Source organism: Bubalus bubalis, chromosome 2 (genome assembly GCF_019923935.1).
Source record: "Bubalus bubalis isolate 160015118507 breed Murrah chromosome 2, NDDB_SH_1, whole genome shotgun sequence".
Lineage (NCBI taxonomy): Eukaryota > Metazoa > Chordata > Mammalia > Artiodactyla > Bovidae > Bubalus > Bubalus bubalis.
The window spans coordinates 122,017,593-122,030,013 of NC_059158.1; the positions used below are offsets into that span (position 1 = coordinate 122,017,593).

The 12,421-nt window shown below is 42.5% G+C and overlaps 1 protein-coding gene across 3 annotated transcripts in view; it reads left to right on the top strand.

Moving 5' to 3' along the window:
• INSIG2 (insulin induced gene 2) overlaps window positions 1–10,431 on the top strand; it is a 44,413-nt gene extending 33,982 nt beyond the window's left edge. For 2 of the 3 annotated variants that reach the window (XR_003112232.3, XR_006542617.2), the window contains exon 8: window positions 7,360–10,431. The gene's annotated coding sequence lies outside the window, so the exon portion shown is untranslated. The remainder of the gene's footprint in view (window positions 1–7,359) is intronic. The other variant, XR_006542618.2, reaches the window with a different exon arrangement.
• The last annotated feature ends 1,990 nt before the right edge of the window (window positions 10,432–12,421 follow it).

Sequence of the window (12,421 nt, forward strand, 5' to 3'; positions counted from 1 at the left end):
GCACAGACAAAATGTGATATTGATACTCACAGGGATTTTTGGACTTTGCCAAGAAATAGAAATTGATAAGAGGGCAGAAAAGAAATTCAGGCAACTCTTTACTGGGGCCTCTGCTGCAGCAGTGGGGAGTGAGAACAAGTAATAGCTTCCCTTGCTTGCTGCTTAAGTGGGTTGGGGGGCGGGGTGTGAGTTGGTTCCTTATATGGGGTGAGGGTAGAGGTATGGCCAGAGTTCAGGCAGGAGGGGTGGCTTACCGTCTGCCCATCCCTCTGGCGGTGTTGAATGCAAGGGGCATGCCCATTACCCTGCTTTTACTCCTGACCTCAGTTTTTTGTTCCCAGCTCTACAGAGGTGGCAATTGGATGGTTTTGATCTTTTTGTATCTTGTTGTCCAGAATTTGCCCCAACTGTGCATGCGTGCACACTGTTACTTTTAGTCCCTTACAGCTTTTTTTGGTGGGGGCTTGAGGAGACAGGTGCAAGCACTGCATGAATGTGGCAAAGGATCCTGTCCCAGCCTGTTTCAATATGATTACAAAAATAAGGATAACTAAAAAGACAAGTGCCATCAGAGCCCAAAAGTCGTTATGAACTGGAAGTTGCAAAAGCAAGATAAAGTTGCTAATTGAAGAGAGAAACAGTAGGTGATAAAGTAAAAAAAAGAGAGGAAACCATCTCATGTCTTTCTACTTCCCATGAAACCTATACTCTTCTTCCAATAAACTCCTTACAAAAGGATTTAAATTGATTAGTTTTCTTTTCTTTGTAACTGACCAACCATGACTAAAATAATGTGCTGGTGTTCCCTCTACTGATTAATGTGCTCAGTCATTCAGTCATGTCTGACTCTCAGTTACCCCATGGACTGTAATCCTCTGAACTTGTCTATCCGCAGGATTTTTCAGGCAAGAATAGTGGAGTGGGTTGCCATTTCCCTCTCCATACTGATTAATATCCTGGATTACATGTAAGTTATACATGCCCTTCAGATAACGTGTGTCCCTCAATGGGAAGAGAAGTCTGCCCACCAAACAGATCATCCAAAGATTATTTGAGCAATTATGAGTGGCTTGAACTAAATGATATTGGAAATGGCCATAAAATCTGTTCCTGAGGGTTATCTGGTTCTCTGAAAATACCTACATTCAGTTTCATGAAAAACTCACCTTTTTTCAACTCTTTTCCCACTTTTGCCAGATACCTTTTCATTAATGACTTAAATTTTAACCACATGTGAAAGTTCCCAGCTCAGCTATCTCACTCAGTGTCATGGAAGAAGCTCCTGATAATCTATGTGGTTAAGCACTAGCTGGCGGTACTTTCTTTTAAATAAAATCCTTTGCAAATAAAAGTGTTTAGGTCAGTGAAGCTAGAGACATCATTGAAGCAATTCCCTCAAATCTGAGCTATCCCACAATTAAATAATTTCAGTCTCTTGTTTGAAATGAAAAGTAGGAAAATTGGGAAAGGAGAGTCTAGAACCTCTCTAAGAGACCCATCCCAGCTGCTCTCGCTTCAGGAAATGGCAACTCACTATTCTTGCCTGGAAAATCCCATGGACGGAGGAGCCTGGCAGGCTACAGTCCACGGGATAGCAAAGAGTCGGATACAACTGAGTGAACACACTCAAATGCTAGGTTAGAAGGCTTGTGAAGCCAATTTGCTCTTTAAAATGATGGAAACATGTTTTATTCAGTTTCTGCTGCGAAACCCAGAAGAAATAGTTTGTGGGACCAGCTTTGAACAAATCTTTTCATGATACTGTGATTTGAGAAAGTCCTTCGTTTTCTGTTCTCATTCTTTGTAAAGATTCTGTACAGTGAGAGGACAGTTTTCCAGGGTTTGTAGTTGATCCTATCGTGCTGCTTTATTGTGAATGAATCCACCTGGAACACCATCAGCTCCAGCCACAGTAGCAGGTTCCCTAACCTGAGCTTCTGAAAGCCTCTGTGTGTAGAGTTGTACAGAGTATCACCTCTAGTCATTTGCCTTATGGCCCTGCCCTCGCCAGCTTAACAACTTTGATTTTTGGTAAGCCAAATAATTCCAGTAGGAGATGACGTTGTTACAATTTCAGAATGAGATTCTCTTATTTTGCCAAAACCATGGTGTTCTTTCTTAGTAAAATTGCTATAGCAGATCAATTTCTTCCAAATGTCATAAACTCCTTTCTCTTTTCATAATTTTTGGAATAAGTATGGAATGGAGAAAAAACTTTACCATCTGAAGCCAAGCTATGTTGGGAGATATTAGATCATTTTTGGCAATAGAGAAAGGCTCTCAGGGCTGGACTTGGTTACAAGAAATACAAGAAACTCACCCCTTTATGTGCTGTTTTTAATGATTATGATCTCCCCTGAGAATTGATTGGTATTCTTTCCCATTAGCTATCTTAAGTTCCTACTTGTCTTGAGAAAGTGCCTGTTTTTAAGCCTGACACCCACAATCCATGAACAAAGAATGAAGTCATATATGTGGGAACCGAAGAGTAGAGGAGACGCATAGTGAAAATACATTGGTACCTAGAAGAATTTCTCTCTTAAAGAATTATTACTTTTTGTAGTTTTGTATATCCTGATCGTATTAAAGGGCTTCCCTGGTGGCTCAGATGGTAAAGAATCTGCCTGCAATACAGAAGACCTGGGTTCGATCCCTGGGTTAGGATGGTAGCTGGGATGGGTCTCTTGGAGAGGTCCTAGAGAAGGGGATGGCAACCCACTCCAGTATTCTTACCTGGAGAATCCCATGGACAGAAGAGACTGGCAGGCTTTAGTCAACAGGGTCGCAAAGAGTCAGACATGACTGAGTGACTAACATATACACACAATCATATTAAAAGTGATTTTATTCCATAGCTGAACTGTTTGTTCAGGAACCAGAAGGTATTTAGGTAGCCCATAAGTTAAAACATCTTTCCATCTACTATGGTGTTACCCTATAGACATGTGAGGTGAGATAGGCAGCAGTTGCTAAAAATGATTAGCCCATAACATCCAGCAAATTACCAAGTCAAAAAATCTGGTTCTCCTTCTATATTTCCATGGTGCTCAAGACAAGGCCTTTTCGTGACTTGGAGGGAGTTTATATGGTGATGTTGGAAAAGGCTACCCATTTCAGTATTCTGGCCTGGAGAAGTTCATGGACTACAGTCCACGGGGTCGCAAAGAGTTGGACACAACCAAGTGACTTTCACTTTCTTTTCTATTACAAAACACTGCTTCTATCCATAGCGTGCTGTTATAGTGAGAAAGTTCTGGATGAAGGTCCAAATGTTAGAGGTCTAGTTTAACTCTGTTGGGAGCTTGCTAGCTGACTCAACAACGTTAGGTCTGTTACTTCACCTGTAAAATGAACTCTCTGAAAGAGCTGGTCTCTAAAAGGGACCCCAGAGCATAGTAGCTAAGGTTGGGGTCCTGGCTCCGCCACTCACTAGCAGTTTGAACTTGAACAAGTTATTTTACCTCCACTCGTCTTGTTTTTAATTTGCAAAATGGGAATATTATGAGTTCATACAAGGATTAAGTGACCTAAGACATACAAAGTACCTTGAAAAGAGTTTGGCCATTAGTGAGTGCTCAGCAAATCACAAAAAGGCCTTGTCTTGAGCACCATGGAAATATAGAAGGAGAACCAGATTTTTTGACTTGGTTTGGTAAGCAAAATCAACATATGAAAAAAAGAAACCCATACAAAATTACCTGATTAAATGAGAGGTTGATTCTTTCTCCTTTCAAGAATACTAATAGAAATTAAACAATAGAGACCTTGATCAATTTAGATCAGCCCTTTTCTTTACAGCAAGAGTGTATTGGTTGGAGATGATCTGACAGATGTCTCCAACAAAGCCATGATTTCTTCACAGCCCACTCCCCTGTCCCTGCCTGAGCCTGTGTTCCCCAGCCAACCCCCAGGAACTGGCTTCTTCTCAGCCATTTCACGTCTCAGGAAATAGTAAGACATCCTCTCAGATCTTTTGGACCAAAAGTGAATACGAATACAAAGGACCTAAGCCACATAATTGGAGAAGGCAATGGCACCCCACTCCAGTACTCTTGCCTGGAAAATCCCATGGACGGAGGAGCCTGGTGGGCTACAGTCCCTGGGGTCGCGAAGAATTGGACACGACTGAATGACTTCATTTTCACTTTTCACTTTCATGCATTGGAGAAGGAAATGGCAACCCACTCCAGTGTTCTTGCCTGGAGAATCTCAGGGACGGTGGAGCCTGGTAGGCTGCCGTCTATGGGGTCGCACAGAGTCGGACACGACTGAAGCAACTTAGCGAGCGAGCAAAGCGAAGCCACATAATCAAAAAGGTAGATGTGAAAATCTTCATTCAGAGCCAAAAACATAGGTCTCTTTTTTAAAATGTATTTATTTATTTAAATTATTTTTGGCTGCACTAGGTCTTCGATGCCATAGGCAGTCTTTCTCTAGTTGCAGCAAGCAGGGGCTACTCTTTATTGTAGTGTGCAGGCTCCTCATTGCAGTGGCTTCTCTTATGGTGGAGCACGGGCTCTAGGCTCATGGGCTCAGTGGTTGGGGCACATGGGCCCTAGAGTGTGCAGGCTTCACTAGTTGTGATACATGAGCTCAGCTGTTCCTTGGGATGTGGAATCTTCCCAGACTGGGGATCTAACACATGTCCCCTGCATTGACAGGTGAATTCATAACTGCTGGACCACTAGGGTTGAAAAGGCCCTGATGCTGGGAAAGATCGAGGGCGGGAGGAGAAGGGGACGACAGAGGATGAGATGGTTGGATGCATCACGGACTCAATGGACATGAGTTTGGGTAAACTCTGGGAGTTGCTGATGGACAGGGAGGCCTGGAGTGCTGCGGTTCATGGGGTTGCAAAAAGTTGGACACGACTGAGCGACTGAACTGACTGGACCACTAGGAGTCCCCAGAACAGACTTTGTTTACTGAACCAATTGGAAAATCCAGTTACCCTTCTATATTTCTACAGTGGGTAGGACAAGGGCCCTTCATGACTTGGAGGGACTTTAGGTGCTGATAATAATAATACATGAACTGTGAACTTCTGGATATTCAAGCTGGTTTTAGAAAAGGCAGAGGAACCAGAGATCAAATTGCCAACATCCACTGGATCATTGAAAAAGCAAGAGAGTTCCAGAAAAACATCTATTTCTGCTTTATTGACTTTGGCAAAGCCTTTGACTTTGTGGATCACAATAAACTGTGGAAAATTCTGAAAGAGATGGGAATACCAGACCACCTGACCTGCCTCTTGAGAAACCTATATGCAGGTCAGGAAACAACAGTTAGAACTGGACATGGAACAACAGATTGGTTCCAAATAGGAAAAGGAGTACGCCAAAGCTGTATATTGTCACCCTGCTTATCTAACTTATAAACACTGGACTGGAAGAAGCACAAGCTGAAATCAAGATTGCCAGGAGAAATATCAATAACCTCAGATATGCAGATGACACCACCCTTTGGCAGAAAATGAAGAGGAACTAAAGAGCCTCTTGATGAAAGTGAAAGAGGAGAGGGAAAAAGTTGGCTTAAATCTCAACATTCAGAAAACTAAGATTATGGCATCTGGTCCCATCAGTTCATGGGAAATAGATGGGGAAACAGTGGAAACAGTGTCAGACTTTATGTTTTTGGGCTCCAAAATTGCTGCAGATGGTGATTGCAGCCATGAAATTAAAAGACACTTACTCCTTGGAAGGAAAGTTATGACCAACCTAGATAGCATATTGAAAAGCAGAGACATTACTTTGCCAACAAAGGTCCGTCTAGTCAAGGTTATGGTTTTTCCAGTAGTCATGTATGGATGTGAGAGTTGGACTGTGAAGAAAGCTGAGCGCTGAAGAATTGATGCTTTTGAACTGTGGTGTTGGAGAAGATTCTTGAGAGTCTCTTGGACTGCAAGGAGATCCAACCAGTCCATCCTAAAGGAGACCAGTCCTGGGTATTCATTGGAAGGACTGATGCTGAGGCTGAAACTCCAGTACTTTGGCCAACTCATGTGAAGAGTTGAGTCATTGGAAAAGACTCTGATGCTGGGAGGGACTGGGGGCAGAAGGAGAAGGGGACAACAGAGGATGAGATGGCTGGATGGCATCACTGACTCGATGGACGTGAGTTTGAGTGAACTCCGGGAGTTGGTGATAGACAGGGAGGCCTGGCGTGCTACAGTTCATGGGGTCGCAAAGAGTTGGACACAACTGAGCAACTGAACTGAATTGAACTGAATGAGTTAGATAACAGGGTTGGGAAGACAATGTAAATAAGTGAATACTCGAATTATTGCAATGAAACAAAAAATCTTCTCATAAATCAAGGAAGAATGAACAGATGCAAAATATAATACATGACAAGAAGAAAATAATGAAGAAAGGAAGGAAAATTTAAAAAGATTTTTATACAACTTTACCTAAATTTGAAAATCTGAAAGAAATGGATTTTTCTAGAAGAATATAATTTACTCAAACCAGTTCTAAATAGACCAATTTTCATAGAAAAAAATTAGAGAAAATTGTAAAATTCAAAAATTTAAGTACTAGAAGGGCTAGAAATTTTATGGGCAAATTTAACCAAAACTTTAAAGGTTGGATGATTCCAACACTACTTAAATTGGTCCAGTGTATGCATGTATGCTAAGTCACTTCAGTTATGTCCGACTCTGTGCAACACTATGGACTGTAGCCTGCCAGGCTCCTCTGTCCATGGGATTATCCAGGCAAGTACAGTGGAGTGGGTTGCCATGCCCTCCTCCAAGGAATCTTCCCAACCCAGGATTGAACTCAAATCTCTTAATAAGTCTCCTGCACTGCAGACGGCTTCTTGACCACTAGCGCCATCTGGGAAGCCCAGATTGTTCCAGAGCATATACAAAAAAGGGGCTTCGCTAGTGGCTCAATTGGTAAAGAACCTGCCTGCCAATGCAAGAAACACAAGCGATGAGGTTTCAATTACTGGATTGGGAAGATAACCTGGAGAAGGAAATGGCACCTGCTCCAGTATTGTTGCCTGGAAAATTCCATGGACAGAGGAGCCTGGTGGGTGGGCTACCATCCATGGGGTTGCAAAGAGTTGAATTTGACTCAGTGTGCAGGCACAGGCATATACAAAAAAGGACAAGTTTCAAATAATTTTCACCTGGAAAAGATAAATTGAATACAAATGCTATACAGAAATGAAATGATAAATGAGTCTCACATATGAGTATTGATGCATAAATCCTAGATAAAATATTAGCAATCAGAATGCAATGACATAGTAAAAGAATAATACTCCATAACCAAGTGCAGCTTATTCTAAGAATGCAAAGATAGTTCATCAAAATAGATCTAAGAAGAAAAAATCATATGATTGTCTCCACAGATACTGAAGATGCAGTTAACAAAATTCTGCATATGCTTACATTTGCATAAAGAATCACTGGAAGGGCAGGTAAGAAACTGGTGACTCATGGGGGCAGAGAGCAGGTTATCAGACATGGAAGATATCAGCCTGGTGAGGTCAAGGTTCTCAATGTCCATTTTTTCTATTACTTTAATCTTTGAGCCATGTGACCCTTTTACCTGTTCAAAAATTACAGTTCTCCATAAACAGTATTCTTTTAGCTACCATTGTGTTCTATGCCAGGCGCTTGAACTCTGTTCTTGTTGAAAGAGTAAGCTTCAGGTGACTCACAGACAAGAGCAACACTTTGTCACAGAATTGTAGGTCAGAAGGAAATAAAGGAAAGACCAAATGTGATGTTACCTCCTTTCTGGATAATCTCTCTCTGCTCCATCTTGAGTATAGGATGTAAGGTTGACCTTGGACTTGCTGTAGCACAAACAAACCTACTCATGGGCTTTGGTAAGTTCTATCGCATCCCAAGTCCACCATGGTCTCACTCGACGTGTCTTTTGATGAAGGAGGAAAACAACCTTAAATGGTGTGCTGAAGTTATTCTGGCAGAGCCTGGGTCTCCAACCTTTCTTTTGTCTCCAAACTGCTTGCTCAGAAGGAACTATAACGTGGCTAAATGGGCAGTGTGGCCCAGGACTACCCAAAGGGTCCTGATGTGTATTAAAAACCTGCTCAGTATGCTGTGAATATCCCACTGTGCCTACTGAAGACCTGCTGTGTGCTGTACCAGGGATACAGAGCTGAAATAATCCTTGCTTCTGGCAGACCAGAGAGCTCTGCTCATACCTACTGTCTGTTTATAGGTGCTCCTACAGATTGGCATAAGGTGCAGAAGAATCCCAAAGGAAGGCCCTGTGATACAGCCAGAGAGGTCAGGCCATGTAAGCCTGCCCACGTGACATGGAGGTGGGGAGGAGTGGTGAAAACAGCTTTAGAGCAACAGTCCTTGGCTCAAGCGTCCCCCCCTGCCCACAAAGCCCTCCACCTTTCCTCAACCACTCTCATCCTTTAAGTCCCCTCCACAAAGACAATTCAAGCAGGGCACTCTCTGTTCTTTCTCCCATGCTGGTGTGGTGGATATGTCTGCCATTGAATCCCTAGGACCCAGCCCAATGCTTGGCATCCAGTAGGTGCTTGGTAAATATTTGAACAAATATTAAATGAACAAATAAACGATTTGTAAGTTCTGCTCTTCAAAGCTGGCCAGGAATTTTTGCATCAGGATGTTCTGTTTCTTTGGATAAATTTCTATGGCAAATGAAAAACATTCATGTACTTATTAGTTTCTGAAAGAGATTGTGCAGGATGGAGTGTTTGAACACATAGCCAGCAATTTACAATCCTGGGCTCAGGAACAGCAATTCCCTGACCCGATTCCATGTAATTCTGTTTCCTTTGCTCTGCTCCCTCCCCCCTCCCAAACTCCTCCTCTCCCCACAAATCATAACAAGGAAATCAAGGAAGCCAGTCATTTAGACACACAAACGTTTTTAAAGGGTTCTACCCTTGGTGGGTAGTACACATATGCCCCACTACTTTTTATTATTTACTCTGTGATCTTCAGCCACTCACTTAATTTCTCGAAGTCTTACTTGTTCCCTCTATAAAAGAGAAATGTTATTTCTACTCTGTTTATTGGCCATGTTTATAAAATTCATAATTGAAGACCTCGTCCATAATAGATGCTCAATAAACAGGAGATCAGACTCTCGCTTAGTAATAGAGGTTGTTATTATTATTGGTGATGGTGACGGTGTGTGTATGAGTTCATTCATCAGTCTCAGCACATTACAAATACCAATCAGCAGAACCTCCTCCTTCATCCTAGTATGTCTATGTGTGCAGAAAGCGGTAACGCATCCATGAAGATATTGAGAAATTAATTAAACGTACTAAATGAGTGGGGTAGTGAAATGTGAAATCTTGGAACATGAAGACTTGGAAAAAATAAGACTGAAAGGAAGGACTTTTTGAATTGCAAGGAAAAGCTCTATGTTTTAGACATCCAAGCTTGGGTTCAAGTACTCAGGACTCAGTTGGAAGTAAATTCTTGGTGTCTAACCTAGATCCTTCACCCTTCACCTTTCCTTGGGTTTTTGGCTTGTTTTTCTTTGTCCTCTCTTGCTCACTCTTCAGCTGTTTTCTCCAGGTTCTGCTTCCTGTGCCCTTCCTTAAGTAGTGCCTTCCAGGTCTTCCTCCTCATGCCCTGGTGCATGCCACCCTGACCCTTCAATCACCTGAGCCAGGATCCAGTAGTCATGCTTGATTTCTTTTCCTCATTCTCTTTCATCAATCTCTTTATCTTAATAGTTTTCAAACTTTACAGTAAATTGGCATACTCTCAGATTCCAGTAATAGTAGACTTCTGTGATAGCCCCTGACCTTCACTGTCACCCATGCTCCCCTCTCCCAATTTGTCCTTCCCATTGCAGTCAGGGGGAGCCTTCCAGTGTAGGTCCTTGGTGCCCTCAGAAGATATGGGATCGAACCCAGGTCTCCCACATTGCAGGTAGATTCTTTACCAGCTGAGCCACCAGGGAAGCCCAAGAACACTGGAGTGGGTAGCCTATCCCATCTCCAGCAGATCTTCCCAACCCAGGAATTGAACTGGGGTCTCCTGCATTCCAGGTGGATTCTTTATAAACTGAACTATCAGGGAAGCCAGTGATGGTATAGAAACTAGCTATTCAGACTACAGTGCTCATGCCTTTGGAATTTGGGGATTTTAATAGCTGAGACTCAGTCAGCATCTTCTCTTTGTCTGGAAGTCTCTTTTCCAGATTTTGTCTAGCCAATTCTCACTTGTACTGCAATGTACTTCGATGACCCTTATGTGCCATATGTCCCCATTTCTCTGTGAGCTCTTTAAATGCAAGAATCATTCATGATTCACTTTGATATTTTTCATGCGTAGTATGGTGCTGGCATGTTGGGGGCCAGAGTGAGGCACTCCGCCCGTGGCAAAGGTCATGAGGAAGGAGGCTCGACATACGCAAAGGTGGGATCGAGCCTCAGGAGTCCCCCTGGAAATCCTCGAGCATCTACCCCCATAACCATAGCCTGCCTACTTTACTACTTTGTGCTCCCACCTACACCTCTGACTTTACGGGGGGCTGTTCCCCACCACCTCTTTCTGAGAAGGAGTTAACCTAGAGCTCCAGTTAATAAAAACTCCTGGGCGTGACAAGAGTGTTTTAACCTACAAACTCCTCTGAAAGTTCTCTAGCCTGCCTGACAGGCTTGTCCGGCCACGTGTGATTGCTCACAGCCTCCCAAGTGTGAGAGGCACGAGATGCTTTAAACCTTCTAAAAACAGGTTCCTTAGAAAAGTTAGAAAACCATTAGTATAAGTATAATGGGCTGATTAGAAATTGTATTGGTGAAGGGTTTTTCATTTGTTGAGCCAATGTTTGTTGCTAAGTCTCCATATCCCCTGCCCTTACACACATTAATGAATATACAGAAGAAATAAGTATTAACCTTTGATATTAATCACGTTAGACCTTAGGCTAAGTAAATTCTTTCCTTAACTAGAACCCACTACACCCTCACCCTATAGGAATGTAACTTTATTTGGGTGGCATCTGTTTTAAGAATAATCACCCCTGGAGAAATAACTGTCCTGGTTGACTGACTGCTGTCACAAGGAGAGGGTCATAAATTGTCAGCAGGCCCCCTGGCCAGAAGATAATGTAACACCCCTAAGGCCTCTGTATACATTTGTATGAAGCACCTGACTTTGATAAAAGTCAGGACTGCTGACCCCGCGTGACTTTTGCATAACATCTCAGTGTATAAAAGTAGACCATGGAAAATAAAGAATTGGGATCAGTTTCTCTAAACACTGGTCTCCCCATGTCGCTCTCTCTCTCACTCTGGCTGAGTCTCCATCTGGAGCGCGGAACCCGCCATGCTTACTAATTATGCCTGGGCTTCTAAGATCTCTATAAGACAAGAAAAGTACCTTGTACTCAGAATATTGGTTATTTTTTTCCCTCAGAGTCTGGTTCTCCATAGAATACAAGTGTTAGTGATCTAAGCCAGGAGCCACTCACTTGGTATAATCACAAGGACAAAGTGTGGCAGGAATCTGGACCACTAATCAGGTACTTGTCTTTAGTCCAAAATGATTAGAGCACTTTAGGAATTGATAATTCAGATTCCAGGGCTAAATATGTAAAATGACAGATGTTCATTATTTGAACTTTGATATCCTCATCTATATAATAAAGACCCTGTTAATATTTTGCAAAGTAATTGTAAAGATAAAAAGATGATAAATTCATATAGTTATTGCCCTCAAGGAACCTCTTTTTAGCCAGACTGGGAAGGTAAGTCTTTAGCAGATTAGGTGTGACTGGGGGTGGTAGACTGTGTTATGCACAGTTGCTAGGTCCTGTCCAACTTTTTGAGACTCTATGCATTGTAGACCGCCAGGCTCCTCTGTCCATGGGATTTTCCAGGCGAGGATACTGGAGTGGGTTGTGGCCATTTCTACTCCAGGGCCTAGACTGCCTTAATGCTCATGTGACTATATTCACACTCATTGCCATGCATCTCTGCAGCATTTTCCTACTCTGATTCCGGGCTCAGTTTTGTGACTTATTTTGGCCAATAGAATAAAACAGAAGAAATAGTGTGCTAATTCTGAGACCAAACCTCAAGAGCCTCTTTGTTTTCTATCTCTGGTATTGCTTTTATCATTATTGGGGCATGCCTGAGCTAGCTTCCAGAAGAAGCCCCATGGCTTCCAGAAGATGATGAAGTCACATGGAGCTGAGTCACTTCAGCCAAGTCCAGCCTAGATTAGCCAACCCCTAGCCACATTGAGATCCCAGCTGAGATCAGTAAGACTGTCCAGTCAAGCTGGTTTTGATCATCACTGAGCATTGCAGACATGTGAGAAATAAATGTTTATTGTTTTAGGTTCTAAACAGTCTTTTGTTATACAACAATAGCTACTATGAATAATTCACCACAAATGTGTTACTAGGTTTAACTCCTCTTGATATGAGATCTTGCCTGT